General features: G+C 36.2%; 2 pseudogenes; both read right to left on the bottom strand.

The window, feature by feature from the left end:
• Positions 1-3098: 3098 nt before the first annotated feature.
• Positions 3099-4660, bottom strand: LOC104873999 (annotated as a pseudogene).
• Positions 4661-5111: 451 nt separating this feature from the next.
• LOC104874000 lies at positions 5112-5805 on the bottom strand (annotated as a pseudogene).
• Between the last annotated feature and the right edge of the window lie 13802 nt (positions 5806-19607).

Genomic DNA, 19607 nt, shown 5'->3' on the forward strand with positions numbered 1-19607 from the left:
AGTTTTGTGAAATATACTGCTGAGATTTCAATAGGTATTGCATTGAATTTGTATAGCAGCTTTGGAAGTGTGGCCATTTTCACTTATTGATTGTTCCTACCCAGGAGCAAGGGGTGTCTTTTCATTTTATTATATTATCGTCAATATCTTTTTCAGAGAGCTGTATTTTTCAATGTAGAGTTCATTTTTTTTCCTGCATCAGATTGATTCCTAGATATTTCATCTTTAAGGGGTCCTATTGTGAAAGGAATTATTTCCCTAAGTTCTCTCTCAGTGAGTCTGTTGTTTGTGTACAAGAAGGCTTGATTTTTGAGTTTGACCTTTTTTCCAGCTAGTCTGCTGAATCTGTCCATTAAGTCTAGAAGTCTTTTGGCAGAGTTTATTAGATCTTCTACATAGATTGTCATAGCATCAGTAAATAATGACAGTTTAATTTATTCCTTTCCTATCGTTATTCCTTTTATTTCTTTCTGTTGTCTAATTGCTGTGGCTGTTTGCAGAACTATATTGAACAGGAGTGGTTATAGTGGACATCCTTGTTTTGTTCCTGATTTTAGCATGAAAGTTTTGAGATTTGACCATTTAGTATGACGTTGGCTGTTGCCTTTTCAGATAGCCTTTATCAAGTTGAGATAAAGATCATCTATTTAGCTCAGCGGTTTGATGGCCTGCCTTGCAAGTGCAAGGACCCAAATTTAATCCCCGGTACCAAAAAAAACAAGATCATCTATTCCAATTTTCTTAAGTTTTTTTTTTTTTTTTTTTTTTGGTCATGATTGGGTGTTGAATTTTGTCAAATGCTTTTTCTGTATCTATTGAGAAGATAATATGGTTCTTGTTCTTGACTCTGTTAATATAGTGTGAAACATTAATTGATTTATGTATGTTGAACCATCCTTGCATCCCTGGGATAAATCTGACTTGGTGAGGCAGTATGATCTTCTTAATTACCACCTGTATTCTGTTTGCCAGGGTCTCGTTGAGGATTTTTGCATCTATATTCATTAGGGAGATGGGCCTGTAGTACTGTTTTTTGATTGGGTCTTTCCCTAATTTTCAAATCAAACTAACACTTGCTTCCAGGAATGAATTTGGAAGTTTTGCTTCACTTTTAATTTCACTAAAGTGTTTAAATAGTAGTGGCAATAGTTCTTCTCCAAATGTCTTCTAGAATTCAGTAATTAAGCCTAATTAAGACCTGGGCTTTTCTTTGTTGGTAAATTTTTAATTAGGTTTTCATTTTCACTGATTGTAATTGGGATGTTTAGAACTTTTTTAAATCATTCAACTTTGGTAATTTATAAGTATCTAGCAATCTGTCCATTTCTTCTGTGTTTTCCATTTTATTAGAGTACAGGTTCTCAAAGTACGTATTGATAATCCTCTGAATTTCTACTGGATCTGTTGTGACTTAATCTTTTTCATTCTTAATTGCATGGATCTGAGCCTTTTCTTTCCTTTTTTTGATAAGGTTGGCTAAGGATTTTATTATTCTTTCTAAAAACCAACTGTTTGATTCATTGATTTTTTTGTGTGTGTGGTTCTCTTAGTCTCCATTGCATTGATTACTGCTCTGATCTTCATATTTCCTCTTGTACAAGCTTTGGGTTTTTCTTGCTCTTCTTTTTCTAGGAGCTTGATGTTCAGCATTAGGTTGTTTATTTGTGCTCTCTCTGTTTTCCTACTGTGGTCATTCCCTGCTATGAATTTCCCACATAGAACTGCTTTCATTGTGTCCCATAGATTTCTGTATGTTTTATTAGCATTATCAGTTATTTGTAGAAACTATCTAATTTCTTCTTTAATTTCCTCTGCGACCAACTGGCTGTTCAAGTGGGTGTCACTCAATTTCCATATGTTTGTGAAGTTCTTGTGGTTTCATATGCTATTGATTTTATCAATATAAGAGGAGTAACTTCAATTCTTTTGCATTTACTTGTTCTTGTCCTATGAGCTAGCATGTGGTCTGTTTTGGAGAATATTCTATGTACAGCAGAAAAGTACATATTCTGATTTTGTGGGGTGGAACACTCTGTAAACATCCATTAAATCCATTTGTTCAAAAGCTTGGTTCAGTTCTATTATTTTGTTGTTAATATCCTGTCTAGATGATCTGTATTTGTGACAATTGGGTACTGAGTTCTTCCACTACAATTGTATTAGTACTTCTTTGATTTTTCATGTCCATGAATATTTGTTTTGTATATTTGGGGGCATTAGTATTTGATGCATATATATTTATGATTGTTATCTCTTCCTCTTTGATTGTTCCCTTTACAAGGATGTGGTGACCTTCTCTGTCACTCTTAATTAGTTGTGGTTCGAAATCTACTTTGTCTGCAAACAAGATTGCTACTCCCGCTTTTTTCCTGGTTCTTGTCCCATGGAAAACATTGCATCCTTTTACTTTCAGTTTATGAATTTCTTTGTGAAGTAAGTAGGTTTCTTGTATACAGCATATTGTTGGATGAGGACATTAACATTGATGGTTATAATTGATAAATGGTGATTCCTCCTTGTCATGATATTTTGACTCTTTTATTTTTTATTTTCCTTCTTTCCCTTGAATTTCTTGCCTTGCCTGATGGCTTTGCTCTGTTGTGCCTCATGGAATTGTGACCCTCATTGTCTTTTTTTTTTTTTTTTTTTTTTTTTTTTTTTTTTTTGTTTTTATTTTTATCTTTGTAACTGTAGTTCAAGTCTTTGAAAGAAAGCCCTGGAAGCCCAGATGCAAGTTTGCCTCTGGGCTTGGTGCACTGCTACAAGTCACAGGGAGCCTCATATCTGTGGTCAGGTTATTCCTTCACTGACACCAAACCCCAGGGCAGTAGATGCAACAAAACAGGACTCCTTTCCCCACGACATGTGCTGATTTCAGTGGCAGTGGTGGCAACAGGATGGACAATGTGGAAAGCAATGGAACTTTTCAGTGAAAATGGGAAGTGATGAGAGGTGCCTGCCATGACCATAACCTGCCACTTCTCTGACTGCTTCCTTCCAGTTTCTGAAGGCAGAAAATCTTCTCTGAAGATTCTTGGTAACAGTTCCAAAAAACAAAAACACATGCTTCCAAGGAATTGTGCTTTGATATTCTGGAACTAGTTCAGCTGACAGATGAACTGATTGATGCATTCCCCCCAATAGCCAGGTGAGCCCATCTCCTTGAGGAAGCCCGCCCTGTTCTTGGTAGTGTGCTGGGCCACAGAGAGGCGGAAAGGGCACAAGAAGCAGAAGATTGTCTGGAAGTGCTTCCCAGGAAAGGCCATTTCATGAATGATGTCTTCCAGGCAAATCACACCAAACTTGCCCAGGTGCTCTTCTATCACAGTGTTGTCTGTCAGAGGGAAGGTCCTATCTCTGACCTTCACCTGTCCACGTTTCAAGATGAGTTCCCGGACAGACTTCGAATTTGGAAATCCCCAGGTCACATAAGGCTCCACGACACGAAGCATTTTGAGGGTGTGTGAGGTGACTTTAACAAAGACACCACTGAACAGTTTCTTCAGGCGAAGTCTTGCAATGGTACTCTGTACCAGTAAACTTGACCCATTAATTCTTTGGAGGCACACAACAAAGGCCAAGGAATGTTCATGAGGTGTGTCCAAAGCTCGAGGTTTCACTTTTAGTCATTTCACTCGTACCTGGTCACATCGCCGATGCCAGGAATCATGCAGGAATGCTTCCAGTCACTTAAATCTGATCTATTTTACCTTTCTCTCTTTCTTTGCCCAAAGCGCCTGCTTTGCCTGGGTGGCTTTGAGGGCTAGATAAGCCTTCCTCTTTTTCAGGAGATTTTCTGGAACCAAAGGGATCTTTTTTTTCTTTGTTCTTCCTCCATCTTTCCAGCGCTGAAGCTACTGCCTCACTGTCTTTCTCTAGGATAGTGTTTATAATTTTTTGGAGTGTTGCTTGGTATTCATGAAATTTCACTGGTGTTCTTTGTTATGGAAGTACCTAATTTCCCCATCAATTTTTAATGGATAATTTTGCAGGATACAACAGTCTAGGTTGGAAGTTATTTTCTTTTAAGGCTTGCAATGCCTCACTCCAGGCTCTCCTTGACTTGAGGGTTTGTGTTGAGAAGTGTGCTGTGATTCTGATGGGCTTTTATTTGTATGTGATTTGTTTATTTTCTCTAACTGCTTGTAGGATTTTGATTTGTTGGGTTTCTGGATTCTGAACTATTATATGTCTAGGTGTAGATTTTTTTATCATAACTAGTTTGAGTTCTATATGCCTCACATATGTGTATATCAAATTCTTTTTCTCTGTTTTGAAAATTTTCTGCTATTACTTCTGTAAGCAGTTTTTTAAATGTTGTTTGTACTTTCTCCTTTTATGTACTACTATAAGTTGTATGTTATTCTTCTTTGCATCATGTAGCAGCTACTGGATCAGTTTCTCATGGTTACTTACTATTTTTCAGAAATCTCTCTTTTCATGGTCACTAGCTGCAATCCTGGCTTCTCTATCTGATATTCTATCTTCCCAATGGCTCCATGTGCTGTGATTACTTTCAATGGAGTTTTTTTTTTTAATGGAGTTTTTCATCTCCTGGATATCTGTTTGAATCTGTTTTATGGACTTTATTTTTTTTTCTATGTTGGGCTTTCGTACTTTCCATTTCTTCCCTGTGCTGGGAATTCAAGGCTTCTGTCATTGTCCTGAGCTCTTCTATTTATTTTTTTTAATCTGTTTCTGTTCTAGAGTCTCTAATCATGTCTTTCATTCTGATCACCATCTCTGTAGTTCTCTGGGAAATTATTTGTGTTTTAAATTTTTCTAGAGCCACATTCATCTGTTTTGTTATTTCCTATGCTATCAGTTGAGGGTGTCCAGGTGGTTGATTATCAGATTTTTTTTCACCTCATTTTCCCCAGAATTTGCCTTTGGTGAGCTGGAAGTCTGGGTTTGCACCTTTCTAAGGTGTCCTCTCATTCCCAATTTTGGTGTTGGTGCTGTTTTGTGCTTGAACAGTATTCAAAGAGCAATGAAATTTTCAATGGAAAAGGCCATAGAAGTTGAAAATTAGGAATGTCTTGATGCTGGCCTTTTTCAAAATGATAACAAGCCATTGGTTGTAACAAACTCCAAATGCACACTTAACTGCATCACCTCAGTTTAATAATCCAATAAATGACAAAAAAGAGAAACAATGAAAACAACATTATATAGCACACCAGTTTTGTTTGGCTCCCTTTAGAAAAAAATCTTCAGTTTTCCCTAGAAATCCAGTTGTAGAATCAAATTGTGAGTCCATTTCAGTTAATTATTTATTTTCAGTTTTAACTTCATGGCCTATTTCAATGGAAAGAGATTTTATAGCAATTGCTTTACTTGTCAAACTTTCCGTGAGTCTCTCATTTTCTTCTTCACAGGCACTGTACCCGCTATTAGGATAGCCATATTTCCCCTAACTTCCAGGAGGGGCTCCTTCAATCAGGCCCACAACCTCATCCCGACAGACTAGTGAGTGAAACTGCAGGCAAAACGGGTCTGCATCATAAAGGGTTAGGGGTCACCCAGACCACATCTTTAGTCCCAGGGTCCAGTAGTTAACCCACTTCTTGCCCCAAAGTGCCACAACATCAATCTATGATGAATATTTAGATTTAAAATAATATTATAGTACAAGATACATTACCATTAACCCTCCTCAAAATATCCCTACTCTTTGAATACATTTTTCCCCTTGTTCTTGCCACTTCTGAAGCAGTTCTTGAAGTTCTCTTTTATGAGTGTCATTAGCCACTTTGTCACAGATACCCCAATTTCTTGAATGTATTCAAAATATTTACCTTTCATGCTCGTTTTGACATTAGGAAAGAGCCAGAAGTTGCACGTGCCAGACCAGTGACTAAGGCAGATGAGGACATGCTGTAATGTTTTTATTTGTCAGAAGTTTCTGCAAACTTTTGATCAACATGTGGTGATCATACAATATGGCCAATGTTTAAAAATTTTTATTACAGTAAAAAGTACATTGCTATTACTTCCCTCAAAATTTTCATAATACTTTCCCTTCCTTTGAAAACACTTATTACAACATTCTTGGTAATGTGTCTTTCAATGTAATAATTTTTAAAAGCTTAAACACTCACCATATCTTTCCATCACCCCTTATTTTATATTAAACTGAAAATAATTCACTGGAAAGCCCCAATGCTTAGATAGGATGAATTGCAATCCATTATATTTCTCCAGGAAAACTGGTATAAGATCATGTGAAAGATTAACATTAGATATTTCTAATAAATCCTATCCAGTTTTTTTTCTTTGTAGCTCTTACTCATGGTCAAACAAAATAAAAACAAAAAAGACTCAAGGAGGCTTATGACTTGATATTTTAATAGTCCTTTAAACACAGCTCTTACCTGCTTTGAAAATCAACACACAGGACACTAGGCCAAGAACAAGTTAAAATCTGGTCACCTCATTATTATGTTTCAGAGGGCCAAAGCCAGGTTGGAACCTGGAGACCTCATTAGTCCCTTCTTTAGGCACAACTAAATTAGTAGCCAGGTAGGTTATGAATGAGGTGTCTGAGTTCTAACTCACTTTTGGCTCTAGCAAATTGGCTCTCACAATATTTAAGGTATATTAGGACATTTTGTGAAAAACCTGCTTTTAGAGATCAGTAATTCAACTCAGATATAGTTGGTTTTATGACTTGTTAGTAATAATAATGCCTTCTTAACATGTCATATTCTTAAAGCAAACCATTTTGCAGGTTTATGTCATCTCATGCTCATAATGACCCAGTATGTAAGACTTTATTATTATTATTCAACAAGTGAAGAAACTTAAAGGTTAAATCACTTATCTAAGGTATACAAGAAATATTGGCAGAAAACACCTGCCTTTCTTTCTAGGCATTACTTCCAATCCCTCTTTTCTTAGCCTTGCTCCTTGTTTTGAGAACACTCCTCAGGTGGTTTTGAAGCACAGCTGGACATGAGAAACACTGATCATTGGCAGTGTTTAATAAACTGGGTCATGATACATTTCAGTTTTATTAAGTCAGTTTGTTGGGCTACAGCCATGATACAAAGATCAAATAGAATACCAAAAAAAAAAAAAAAAAAAAAGGAAGAAAGAAACTAGCTATAAATAACACATTCAGTAAGACAGAATATTTTTATGACACTTTTGCTTAACTTATAATAATACATAAACATATACACATACTGGACCTTGATGCACATGGGTTGACTGCTGTGATTATGAGTCTAAAAGCATTTTAAAAACACCTATCTGTTCTTCACACCAGAGAAACTATTTGGTATTTACTCAAGTGTGTCCTATTTATTTCACTTAAGAGAGTCACCTCAATGTGCATCCATTTAGCTATAAATGACTCTAGTTTCTCATTCTTTATGGCTGAGTAGTACTCCATTTTATAGAAAAACCACATCTTTATCTGAACTAAAAGTGTAAATAAGGTTCAAATGGTATAATTAATAGTGTGAAATAGGATGAAAATGGCTAGAGGGGAAGTGGGAAGGGAAGGGGAAAGGAAACAAGGGAAAAGAAAAATGTGAAAAAAGGAACAAAAGGAAACAAAGTCTTTGTAAATAGGGAAGGGTGAAGGGGGTGAAGAGAGGGCAGGGGTATGGGGAAAAAGTAAGAACCAAGACATATTATGTAAAGGTAAAGATCCCAATGTTAAATGTAACAGTACTGTTTGCTTTAAATGTACCAATAAACTTAAAGGGGGGAAAACAACCTTCTGTGGTTATAATTTGGAAGTGAAGGCCTAGCAGAGCAGACAGCACTATTCTTAGAGGAAAGCCCTGTGCTGTTGGAAATGACCCGCTAACCAATCTCTCACAAGGGACTCTTTGATGAGGGGTGAGAGAAAAGAGAGCTGAAGGGATGGCCTGGCTTCTGTGATGGGAACTGATCTATCAAAAGAAAATGTACCCTACATTTTGCTTTGGTGGTTGCCTTTCTCTTTTGATCAGGCCAGAAACTGCTAGGCCAACATAGTTCATGCAGAGACATGTGACTGATTTTGACACGCTAAACCTGAAGTCATTTGCATGAATCTGGCTTGCTATTAGTTACACTTTAATCCCCTCATGGCAATAGACAAGATGTTTCCTTATTTTTGCAGCTGCCACTGACCCTTGTTTGAACCAAACCACTATCATCTGCAGAACTGACACAACTATAATTTTTAATACTAATGAAATTAATATGATTCAAGAAGATGGCAAACTGCCCCAAGTGTTGCAAATCTATTTTTTTTGAGTAATATTTCTTGTTATTTGGGGATGTAACTTTCACTTTAAGCTTTATTTTGGGGGCATTTCTTTAACTTATTCCCATTTAACAAGGGCAAAGCAGAACTAACATCACTAATGTAATAAAATGTGAACCTATCCTGTCAAACTTGGGGTTTTTTTAATGTATGTTTTATTTTATTTTTATTTTTAGTTTTTTCAGCTTTAATTGAGTTTATTGGTACATTTTAGGGATACAGTACAGAGTGTAGGGAAGGTGGGATGGGTAGGGGAAGAGTAAAAAGGGAAAAGAAAAAAATGTGAGAGAATGAAAAGATGAAAACTTGAGTTTAATGAGGTATCTATTACTTTAAAAAAAACAATGCCAAATATCTTTTGTTTACTTCTCAGAAGAAAGGAGAAAAATTTGAAGGATTAAAAGTAATATTGGGCAAATATTGCTGTTGGTGTTTACCTGGAGGCTAACAAAAGTGTTACCTAATATTTGTCCATATTGCCAAGGAGTATATTCTGACTGGGGGCAGACAGGTGACCCCCAAGACCAGGACAAAGCAGGAGCCCCCAGCCTGCACACACATGTCCATTCTGGCCTACTTGTTGTGTTAGTGCTTATAAATAGAACACTTCTTATTCCCCCAGAAATGTTCCTACATTGAATAGGTACCATCACATTGATGTTTGTCAAGTGGAGCCACAGTAGGCAAAAGACATCTTATTCCCATATTTGAAAATGGTTTTCAACTCAAGACATTAGGTTAAGGAGTGTAGAGGTCAAAATTAACCCAATCTCTGCCCAAATTCCTCCCTAAGTGCACCCTAGACAGCATCACACAGTCACTGGAGTCCCTTAATTTATTTATTCCACTCAAAATTATATCAAGCTCTGTTAAATTAATGTGTGGCCATTTGAATTCCATTTGTACTTGTGCAGTGACTAAAGATCCAGTCATATGCAATCAAGTACAAGTGAAGTGGGGCTAAACAGCTTCTGCAGCACACATTTCTTGTCTTGACCCACATATGATAAAACAAAGTCCTTCAGGACAACCTATCAGTCAAGACCAGAAATGTTTAGTCACAAAGAATAGATTTTAAAATCTTTATGTACTAAAATTATGCACAACTTTTTTTACCACTTTTTTCTTCCCTTTTGATTTAAACAAGCAAAAGAAAAATCCACCCCAAAGAGTAAAACATTGAAAAGCAACAGTGATCCCTTTGTTGCTAAAAGTTTTTAAACGTATTGAAGTTTCTATTTTTTTTAACTTTTTTTCAGCTTTAATTGAGTTTATTGGTACATTTTAGGGATACAGTACAGTTACATTCATTGTTGGGATCTTGTACCTCTACATGACAAGTCTTGATTCTCATTTTTTCCCCTTACCCCTGCCCTCCCTTCACCCCCTCCTCTGAAGTTTCTATTTTTTTTCTCAAAACTTTATGTGTCAAATGATAGACCCTGATAAGCAAAATTTGGTGGAAGATTCTCATGTCAGTGTGTGGACAGAGTAGATGCCATTTGTTTCTTCAACTGTGATTTCCTCTGTGTGTTATATGGAATTATAGACTCTGATATGTACGAAGAAAAGAGTTAAGATACACTTACTCTCAATGTTTATTATTACAAATCCACATGACAATTTATATTTTAAAGTGGAAATCAACCCATTCATTGTCAAATGATCTAGTTGAATGCAACAACTTAATTATGCCAGAAGGTTTAATTGAAATGAATACTTTTGGATATAAAACCCTCTATAAACATTAGACTGGGTTGCTTTACCATCATTACCAATAGTATAATTTGTCCATTCATTCAAACTTTATAACAAACATATTTATTGTGAATAAACTAAAGAAGATACAAACCCTAAATTAAAATGAAATATAGTTTGCGGTGTTAGAAACAAACCTTAAACAAAAACAAAAAAGGGTGAAATAAAAACACTGTGGATGTCAGGAATTCAAGACTAACGAAGGAAATCATGCAAAATATTTACAGCTTTGTTTGGAGTAAAATCCGCTGATTTGGAGTAAAATTATGCTGCTGCATGATTCTACTGAATTTGGTCTTTCTTGAGCAAAATTCCTTTTTCTTAAATTAATGCTTGAGTATTGCTGTAAATGTCTAGATTCTATACATGGCTTTGTTATAGCAGTTATAATATTTTATTTGCCTATTTATTTGTTTGAGTGTCAGATTTCTTGAAGAGAGAAAATGTATCTTATTAACCTTTGTATTCAGTGGCAGTTATATAATATGTACTGAATGAATATTTTTATGTGTTAATGACTTTAAACCAATACACACATGTAATACACATGGTATACACGTATGTACATACACATATACATACATATTTAATATTTTGACATTTACAAATAATAACACATATTTTAATTATAATGGGATATCCCATAAAAGGCGCTGTTCAAACGGAGATTATATTTGTGTGTGTGTGTGTGTGTTTGTGTATCTGTGTGTTTTTTGTTTTTTGTTTTTTGGAGACAGGGTTTCACTATGTACTTGAGACTGACCTGGAACTCACTATGTAGCCCAGGCTGGTTTCAAACTCACAGTGATCCTCCTGCCTCAGCCTCCTGAGTGCTGGGATTACAGGCGTGCACCACCATGTCCATGTGTTTTGTTTTCTTAATGAGAAGAATAGACAACAATTTCAAGGTGCAGAATCCTGAGTGCGGATTACAGGCGTGCACCACCATGTCCATGTGTTTTGTTTTCTTAATGAGAAGAATAGACAACAATTTCAAGGTGCAGACGACCATAGGAAATCCCTGTGAAATGGCAGAAGGGAGCACTCCTTTGAAAGGATGTTCGTTTGGAAGGCTCTGAGTAAGGGGAGTGGCTCTGTGGAACGCATGTGGGTGCCAGGAAGAAAAGGAATATGTGGGTTTGGTGTTTGTAAGAAGGTCACTGCTAGAAGCTTAAACTAAAAGTGATGCATGCTCTAAAGTTGCACATTAGCACTCGTGTAGAACCAATTGAGGCGTAAGGAAATGGGACCATCACTTGTGCTGTGGACAAGTGCTACCCTCCCATCAGGATTTCTAGGGAAACAGAAATTCCCATGACAGAGAGAAACAATGAAATGGCCTGGTCAGATTGGCATTCTCTTGCTATAAGCCAGATGAAGCAAGAGATTTTTATAGCGGTCTCTAGAGATTTCAGGCAATTAAGACATGTGTAGGCAACTGGAATTCCTGCTAAAAGGGCATTTGCAGACCAAAGAAATTTAAAAACAATAAAAGAATTGTGATTGTATTTGTAACTAAAGGTATAAAGCTACTTTTATGGGAATCAGAAGTTATAAAATACTAATTTTTATTTGTCTTATTATAATTTCACTTGAAGAAGGAAAAGGAAAGAACAGTTTCACAAGTCTCTTTGTGAGCAAGGTGAAAAATTCTAGGTCCACCATATGGATTTTTAAAATATCAGATCCCATTTTCTACGAAGGTTGATGAATCATCACTCAACAACTTGAAAGCTTTTTCTTTTTTGTACTTTGGGAAGAAGTCAGTGGTCTTCTATAAATTTTAACTCTCTGAGATAGAAGGAGCTAAAGACCTTGTGCTCCACAATGCATTTGACATTCCAAAACAATTTATAATAAAAGAGGAAGCAATTAATCTACAAAAAATATTCCTTAAAGTGAAAAGCACTTATGCTTTTCTTGGGGGAGGGGTTTTGTCAGACTCAAAGTTCAGTGCTCTGTAGATAAAATACACTTGAGCAGAAAGGGAGAGGAATGAGAGCAGAGTTAGGGGGAGAGCCTGATGGACCGCAGATGCTGCCCGTCACCACTGATGCTCCTTGAAAGTGTCCGAATCTCCCCCGAATCCAATAAGGCCAACCAAGAGCCCACCACTGCCTATGAAAAGCCAACATGATGTGCACACTCGGGAGTAAAACTATCCCGTTTTCACTTCCTGTTAATTCTCTCTGACTGAATGAGGGATAAAGGTAACATTTTAAATAAGAGAAATTCTAATTAATTTCAGAGAAAATGACATATTTACCAAAACAAAAGCAAAGATCCCAAGGGCTTCCTGGAGCATATAGTCCTCCAAGCCACACATAACAATGTTAAATATAAAATTTACTCAGGCAAAGCCTTTGAAAACATCAACAAATCACTAAATATTGACTGAGCTATTTACTAAATTAAGGAGTAGCTAAGGTTAAATCTTACTCCTGTCCGCTGTTTTCACACTGCATTTCCAAGATATTTTCAACATTCACCTTCATGGTAAAACTTATTTGTTTATGGGTCTGTTTTTCAGGTGCAACTTGAAGCACAGGAGGATAAATGCTATGATTAAAAATATTATATTTCAATTAGTTTACACAATGCTATACATACATAACAGCTATTCAATGGATATTTGGGGCCTGTCTTCAAAATTTTCAAATTGTGTTAATTATTCTTATTTCCTGGTCCTATATCCATTGCTGTGGTTCCATGTAAAATTATTCAAACTTTTCTTGCCTTATTTAAAGAAATACTGAGACTCATTCTATAAATTTTTTTGTTTTGTTTCGTTTTGTTTTTTGAGACAGGGTCTCACTATGTAGTTGAGACTGACCTGGAACTCACTATGTAGCCCAGGCTGGTCTCGAACTCACAGTGATCCTCCTGCCTCAGCCTTCCGAGTGCTGGGATTACAAGCACGTGCCACCATGCCTGGTTTCTATAAGTTTATTTTTGCCTAAAGATGTTTTTGTTTTGCCTACTTTTTTCTGCAAGAAAATATGCTATAATTTATATACAGTAAAATTCAATAAAATTTTTTTAAAAATTCATGAAGTTTATTGGTATACTTTAGGTGTACAATATGATGACATTAATCATTGGGAATTTGTACCTTTACATGATATATCTTGGTTCATATTTTTCTCTATTCTTCTGACTTCCATTAAACCCCTCCACTCATCACTATTTACAAATACTTTTGTTTCCATTTTTTCCTTTTCTCATATTTTTTCCTTTCCCTGTTTTCCTTTTCCCTACCCCTCCCTCCCTCTTTCCCTTCCCCTTCAATTTTGGACCTTTTCTACTTATTTCAAACCTGTTATACATTTGGTCCTCATTTACACTTTCAATTTCTCATACCAGAGAAAATATTCAATATTTACACGTGTGTCCTATTTATTTCACTTAAGGGTATTGCCTCAAAATGCATCTATTTAGCTATAAATGCGTCTAATTTCTCATTCTTCATGGCTGAGTAGTACTCCATTTTATTAACGCACACACACACACACACACACACAAACACACACACATGGGCAAATGGGCTGTTTCCAATATTTAGCTATTATAAACTGTGCCACTATGAACATGGGTGCATATTTCCTATTTTTGGGAAGATACCCTTTGGGGGAATAGCTGGGTCAAATGGAACCTGTAATCCTAGTTTTTTTTTTTTTTTCCAGTATCGCTATACTGATATCCACAGTGATTGCACCAGTCTTCACTCCCAGCAACAGTGGAGAAAGGTTGCTTTTTTTTCCCGCAGCTGCACCTCTATTTGTTATTGCTTGATTTTTTTCATAGTATCTATTATTTCTGGAATGAGATGGAATTTCAGCTTTGTTTTTATTTGCATCTCTTGGATAACCAGGTAAGTTGAACATTTTTTGATATGTGTATTTTCCTATTTCTACTTCTTTGTCTGAGAAATGTCTCTTAATTTCAGATGCCTAATTTTGGATTGTATCTTTAAATTTGGGGACACTGATTTTTTTAGTTTTTTTTTTAATATATATATTCTAGATAGTAAAATGTCCAAAGAACACCTGGCAAAAATTTTTTCCCACATTGTAGGTTATCTCTTCACACTGTTGGTGGTTTCTCTTTATATGCAGATTTTAAATAAGATGAGATGCCAGTTGTTGATTTTTTGTGCTAGTTTACGTGCAACTGAAGTTTTGTTCATGAAATATTTTCCTACACCAGTGTCAAAAATTTGACCTAACCTGTCTTCCAGCAGGTTTAGTGTTTTTGTTTTAATATTTAGTTCTTTGATCTATTTTGATTTTAGTTTAGTGCATGGTGAAGGATATGGGTCTAGTTTTAATCTTTGGCAAGTTGACACCAAATTTTTCCAGCACCATTTATTAAAGAGACTATCTTTCCTTCAGTGAGGATGTTTGGTTTCTTTGTCAAAGATGAGGTGGCTGACTATGTTTGAAACTATTTCTGCATCTTCTATTCTGTCACATGGATCCTTGGATTTGTTTCTTTGCCATGATTTTTTTTTATTACAGTAGCTTTGTAGTATAGTTTCAAGTTGAGTATAGTTTCAAGTTGGGGATTGTGATACTCCCCCTACCTTGTCTTTGTTGCCTAGAATTGCTTTTGCTATTTTAGGTCTCTTCTGGTTCTAAATGAAATCTTGGATTGTTTTTTCTAGTCTGTGAAGTATGATCTTTAATTTCACTTGGGATTGCATTGAATCTATATAGCAGTTTTGGAAGTATGGCCATTTTAACTATATTTGTTTTTCCTGCCCAGAAGCAAGGGATGTCTTTCCATTTTCTGATATCCTCTTTGATCTCTTTTTTAAGAGTGCTGGAGTTTGCAGAGTGAAAGGAATTTGATTTCTTTGGTTAGATTGATTCCTAAGTATTTCATTTTGTGGATGCTATCATGAAAGGAATTGTTTCATGAGTTCCTCTCTGAGTTTATTGTTCTTTTACAGGGAAGCTATTGAGTTTTGGGTGTTGACCTTGTATGAAGCTACCCTACTGATTTGGTTATTAAGTCTAGAAGACTTTTGGTAGAGTTCTTGGGATCTTCTCTATAGAGAAACATGTCATCTGCAAATCATGACAATTTGCCTTGTTCATTTCCTATCTTTATTCCTTTTATTTCTTTCTCTTGTCTAATTGCTGTGGCTAATGTTTCCAGAACTATATTGAACAAGAGTGGTGATATTGGACATCCTTGTCTTGTTCCTGGTTTTAGAATGAGGGATTTCAGTTTTCAACCATTCAGTATGACGATGGTTGTTTCTTTTTCATAGATGGTTTATATGAGGTTGAGTTAAAGATCATCTATTCCAAGTTTCTGTAGGGTTTTTATGATGAATATGTGTTGAATTTTGTCAAATGCTTTTTCTGAAGCTATTGAGATGTTCATATCAGTTTTGTCCTCTGTTCCACTAATATAGTGTTTTACATGTATTGATTTGTATATGTTGAACTATCCTTGCATGTCTGGGATGAATCCCACTTGGTCAGGGTGTATGACCTTCTTGATGATCTTCTGCATTCTGTTTGCCATTATCAAATTAAGGATTTTTGCGTCTATGTTCATTAGGGAGACTGGCCTATTATTCTGTCAGTTGGGTCTTTCTCTGTCTAGGAATCTGTCCCTTTCTTTTGTAGTTTCCATCTTATTGGCATAAAGATTCTTTAAGTAGGTATTGATGATTATCTGGATTTCTGCTGGGTCTGTTGTAATTCCACCCTTTTCATTCCTAATTGCCTGGATTTGGGTCTTTTCTTTCCCTTTTTTTGATAAGGTAGGCTAACGGTTTCTTTTACTTATTCTTTCCAAGAACTGACTCTTTGCTGCCTTGATTTTTATTTCATTCTTTTAGTCTCCATTGTATTGATTTCTGCTCTGATCTTTATAATTTCCCCCCATGTACAAGCTTTGGGTTTGTCCTGCTCTTCTTTTTCTAGGTTGAAGTTGAGCATCAGGTTGTTTATTTGGCCTCACTGTTTTCCTAATATGGGTATTTACTGCTATGAATTTCCCTAGTAAGGCTGCTTTCATTGTGTCCCATAAATTCCCATATGTTTTATTGGCATTGCTATTTAATTGAACAAACTGTCTAGTTTTTTTCTTAAATTTCCTCTGTAGCCCATTGGTTATTCAGGAGTGTGTTGTTCTCTTTCCACGTGTTTATGAAATTCTTGTAGTTTCTTTTGCTCTTGATCTCCAGTTTCAACATACTAAGATGTGATAATATACAGGGGGTAGCTTAAATTTCTTTGCATTTACTTAAACATGTTCTATGAGCAAGTTTGTGGTCTACTTTGGAGAATGACTTGTGTGTTGCTGGAAAGAATCTGTATTCTGATTTTGTGGGGTGGATATTCTGTAAACATCTGTTAGATGCATTTGGTTGGTTGAGTTCTAGTATTTAAAAAAATTTTTTTTTTGTCTAGTTGATCTATTTGTGACAGTAAGGTACTGAGGTCCCTCACTACTAATGTTTATTTGATTTTTTATGTTTGTTAATATTTGTTTGACATAGTTGAGTCCACTACTGTTTGGTGAATATATATTACGATTATATTATTATTGTCATCTCTTCCTCTTGGATGGTTCCCTTTACAAGGATGTAGTGACCTTCTTTGTCTCTCTCAATTACTTTTGGTTTGAAATCCATTTTGTCTGCAAATAGGATAGCTACTCCTGCTTTTCTCAGGTTCCTGTCACATGGAGGATTGTTTTCCATCCATTAACTTTCAGTCTTTGAGTTTCTTTTTCAATTAACTGTGTTTCTTGTATGTAGTATATTTTGGGTCTTGCTTCTTGACCCATTCTGCCAGTCTATTTCTTTTGATTGGTTAAATGAGGCCACTAACACTGATGGTTATAACTGATATGTAGTGACTTGTCATGACCTTTTTGTTTTGTTGCCCCCCCCAATTGCATTTAATTTCTTGTCTTTCCTGATGGATTCATTCTGTTAGCTTCATGGGGCTGTGATAATTGTGATCATTGTCTTTCCCCAGGATATTGTTTAAATTTTTTGTGTGTGCTGGTTTGGTATTCATGAAGTCCCTTGGGTGTTTTTTGTCATGAAAGTATGTTATTTTTCCCACCAGTTTTGAAAGATAGTTTTGTAGGATGCATCAATCTGGGTTAGAGGTTGTTTTGCTTTATTTTATTTTTTGGATTTTGGTTTTTGGTTTTCTTTTGGTACCAGGGATTGAACTAGGGACATTGTGCTTGCAAGGCAAGAGGCAAAACCACTGAGCTAAATTTCCAGCCCCTTATTATTTATTTATTTATTTATTTATTTTTGGTACTGGAGATTGAACACAGGATCTTCTGCTTGTGAGGCAGGAGGCAGCAACACTGAGATAAATCCCTAGCCTGAGGTTGTTTTCTTTTAGGGTTTGAAATACTTCACTCCAGGCTCTTGACTTGAGGGTTTGTTACGAACTGTGCTGTGATTCTGATGGGCTTTCCTCTATATGTGATTTCTTTCTTTTCTCTAACTTTTTGTTATATTTTATTCCTCTGTTGGGTTTCTGGCATCTTGATTATTATATGCCTATGTATAGATCTTTTTGATCTTGGCTAATTGGATTCCTATAGGACTCACTCATCTGTATGTCAAATTCTTTTCCCCTGCTTGGGAAGTTTTCTGCCATTATTTCTGTAAACTATTTTTTGTGTTATTTGGACTATCTCCCATTTCTTCATTGATTCAGATCAGTCTTACGTTGTTCTTCTTTGCATCATCTAGCAGCTGTTGGGTTGATTTCCCCGGTCCTTTACTATTGTAAAGAATATTTCCTTTCCTGGTCACTAACAGAAATCCTGTTTTCCATATCTGATATTCAGTCCTCACATTGGCTCGCTCCACTGTGTAAATTTTCAGGGCAGTTTTTAACCTTCTGGAATGTCTGTTTGCATCTGTTTTGTGGACTCCATTTCTTTCCTATGCTGGGATTCCATCGTGTTCCTGAGCTCCTCTGTTTTTTATCTGTGTCTTCTCTAGAGCTATCAGTCATATCTTTCACTATGTTCACCTTCTTCTTTGTTATCTGAGCAATTGTTTCTGATTTCATTTTTTCCAGATCCTCTTTTGTTGCCATATTGAAGTCCAGTTGGTTGATTTTTGCATTGTTCTATCTCACCCCTTGGATTTCCCTTTGGTGATCTAGAAAGCTAGCTTTGCATTTTCTTTAGGTGTTCTCATTTCTACTTTTTTGTTATTGTTGTTTTCATTTAATTTGCTGCTTGTAATTTGCTCATTGCAAGTATCTTTATTGGTAGTACTTACAGCCCTTAGGAAATAGCTATTTCTTGGATTGTCTTCCTAGTATAGTTAAACTTTGAACTTTGAGTCTTTATGGCATTTAAGTGATCTCAGTTTTTGTATACCAGTAAAGAAAACTGATTAGAGCAATCACATCACCTTGGCTAAAGTAATACAATCAGAAACAACAATAGCATCAAAAAAGCTTAGAAAGTGACAAATTGTGGTAGCTATTATTTTGACACCTTTAACTGCATAAACTAGACTTGTGGTTATATATCAAAACAAAGGATCAACCCAAAATATATTTACAATTAATAAGCCCTTCATTATAGTGTCTTTAACCTCCTGGAAGAAAACTTAGAATGAGTTGGGTAGGGGATAGAGATAGAAGGAAAGGTTATAAATAGGGCTATAGGACACAGGAGGATCCTACAAACTTCAGGAAGGTGATGAAGACAGAAGGAAAAGATAGAAGGAAGGAACAGAAAAACTAGAAACTGTATTCACACTTTTTAGACAATAAGAACAATCAAGAAAAATAACAGAATAGGACAAAAACAGGAATAAGAAAGGAGAGGAGTAAGAGAAAAGAAAAAAGAAGAAGAAAGAAGGAAGGAAGGAAGGAAGGAAGGAAGGAAGGAAGGAAGGAAGGAAGGAAAGGAAGGAAGGAAGGGCAGAAGAAAGAAAGAAAGAAAGAAAGAAAGAAAGAAAGAAAGAAAGAGAAAGAAAGAAAGAGAAAGAAAGTTTGTTTCCCTTTGAGGGTTGACTGCCATTGCTGGTATACAACATGGGCAGCAGAGTACAGAGCCAAGCAGATTAATTTCAGCAAACAAACTAGTCCAGTGAGATTCAGGCCATTTTCTTGCTGTGAGGCTTGAACTCCTGACCTCCTGTAGGTTAGATCTCTACAAGGTTCTACTACTGCAGGTTTGAGCCACCCCTTCCCCTGTTGCAGGTCCAGGTTCTATGGGAGGTGCTGGCCCCAGCAACTCACCAGTTGCTGTAGTCTGCTCTGTCTTCATTCTCCCAGTGAGCTTCAATTTTCAACAACAACAAGCCTCAGAGAGGCCCTGTCTCTGCTGCTCACTACTGCACTGCGCCATCTTCCTGAGCTCATAGCAATGGCTCTCCGGCTCCAGGTGCCTCTGCTGGCTGTATCTGGATCCATAGGATGCCTTTGCAGGTGCAGGGAAACGTCCTTAAGGGTGTGGTGGTGGAGGGGACTGAATATCTTACAGGGTCAGGGGATAGGAATTTAACTTTAAAATATACATTTCAATGAGTTTTAGAAATGTACATAGTCATGAAGCTACCACCACAATCAGG

This window comes from Fukomys damarensis, unplaced genomic scaffold, assembly GCF_012274545.1.
Source record: "Fukomys damarensis isolate Sample0158 unplaced genomic scaffold, DMR_v1.0_HiC HiC_scaffold_15, whole genome shotgun sequence".
NCBI classification, from domain to species: Eukaryota; Metazoa; Chordata; class Mammalia; order Rodentia; family Bathyergidae; genus Fukomys; species Fukomys damarensis.